This window comes from Phocoena sinus, chromosome 4 (genome assembly GCF_008692025.1).
Source record: "Phocoena sinus isolate mPhoSin1 chromosome 4, mPhoSin1.pri, whole genome shotgun sequence".
Lineage (NCBI taxonomy): Eukaryota > Metazoa > Chordata > Mammalia > Artiodactyla > Phocoenidae > Phocoena > Phocoena sinus.
In genome coordinates this window covers 70,353,591-70,355,637 of record NC_045766.1, presented here as the reverse complement: position 1 = coordinate 70,355,637, position 2,047 = coordinate 70,353,591, and the positions used below count along the sequence as shown (strand labels likewise).

At 37.7% G+C, this 2,047-nt stretch overlaps 1 pseudogene; it reads right to left on the bottom strand.

Moving 5' to 3' along the window:
• Positions 1-625: 625 nt before the first annotated feature.
• On the bottom strand, positions 626-1,426 carry LOC116753438 (annotated as a pseudogene).
• Between the last annotated feature and the right edge of the window lie 621 nt (positions 1,427-2,047).

Genomic DNA, 2,047 nt, shown 5'->3' with positions numbered 1-2,047 from the left:
TAGAATAATTTCTCTCACTTTATTCTTTTTCAAAATTGTTTTAGTTATTCCACTTCCTTTGCTTTTCTATGTAAATTTTAGAATAAGCTTGTCCATGTCTTCAAAAAGTCTTGCTGGGATTTTTTTTTTTTTAAATAGCAAGTAAGTTTTTGTTAAATATTTTAAAAATACAGATTTTGTGGCAATTATAAATTAATTTCTAATATGATAATAAATTGATACTTTGAACCAAGAAAACAATATAACCAAAAATTCATTTCCTAATGCAAAGCAGGTACCCTATGTTTAGGGATAGTTCATATTAATGCATAATTTTGTTTTTAGAAAAAGATGATTGTTACAGTCAGGTATATAACCACTTAGTTACATATAAGCTCTATTGGTTAAAAATATATTCTTTTAGAAAATCCATTTTAAACATATTATACTTTTTTTCAGTGATTTTCTCCAAACTATGGTAGAAGTGTGCCTTGATGGACAGAACTCAGGAACTGGTTTGACCACACCTAGGTTATACTGATATCTACAATATAGGACTCCAAGGGAGAGTCCAGCTCCAACTTTTGAAGTAGGCCCAGTTCCGAATGTTTAACAATGAGGTGCTAAGAGACGATCGTACTAATTATCAAAAATTAACAACCGTAGGTATCTTTGTTTTGGGTTTCTGTGGTTTAGGCACATCCAAAATTTCTTCACAGTCCGCACTCATTCCCTTTGCCCAGCGACCAACTGTGACCATTCGATCTGAATTCTGACCATCCTTCTTAAAATGTTCCACAGAGCCACAAGGTCTGCAGCAACCACCATCAGCATAGAGTCCTTTGGGATTATCAGGGCAAGATCTGCACAGATGTCCCATTTCCCCACAAACAAAACATTTTACAAAAGGAAATTCACCAAAAGCTGGGTCTACTTTAGCCTTGCACTTGGTTATTTCATGCTCTGTGCATCCACACCGGTAACGTATTCCAGTGCCTGTTTCTTGATTCTCAAGGGCAGCTGGGCAATCTGCAATCCCATGGCCAGGTTTTCTACAATGGAAACACACCATTGCATTTTTCTTTGCTGCTTGTCTTTTTAATCGTCTTCCTTCCTGGCGACTGTCTTTCTTTAAAGCAACTGCAATTTCTTCCCTGACTTCCTGACTGTCTGTTGCTATCATCTCCCCATTGTGAACCATCTGTGAGTTTGTCTTAAATATTCCATGAATCCATTCACATCTTCATTTAAATACTCCTTTTTCTTTTTATTCTTTTTGTGTTTTGCTTGGGGTGCATCATTTTTAAGGGACAGACTATTGGCTTCAAGTTGTTTACTCTTTGGTAGGTTTTGGCTTTTCCCCTCAAAGGACCCCTTCTTCATGTCCTCCCATGATGTTGCAGGGAAGGGTCTTTTTTTCTGTAGTAACTCGTGCCCACCTGGTCATGGCTTCATCAGATGTTTATCAGTCTGCTAGCGTTGGAGGGTCTCCTGCAGAGGCATGAGGTGGCTGTGGCTCATCGTGGGGACAAGGACACTGGCAGCAGAAGCTCTGGGAAGTACTCCTTGGCATGAGCCCTCCCAGAGTCCACCATTAGCTCCACCAAGGAGCCGGGTAGGCTCCAGTGTTGGGTCGCCCCAGGCCAACCAACCAACTGTCTTGCTGGGATTTTGATAGAAAATTTATTTTACCTGTGTATCGATTTGGGGAGAATTAACATATTTTATGTTGAGTCTTCCTATCCATGAGTGTAGTACGTCTCTCCATTTACTTAGATTTTCTTTGATTTCTTTCATCAGCATTTTGAAATTTTCAGCATGTAAGTGTTGTACATGTTTTGTTAGACGTACACCTAAGGGTTTTTTTTAGTGATTATAAATGGTTTTATATTTAAAATTTCAGTGTCTGTGTCCTCATTGCTAGTATACAGAAATACAATTGATTTTTGAATCGTGTATCCTACAATCTTGCTGAACTCACTTATTACTTCTAAGAATTTTTTTTTGTAGATTTCTTAGACTTTGTAATAATATGCAATCATGTCATTTGCAGATAAGGAGACTTCTG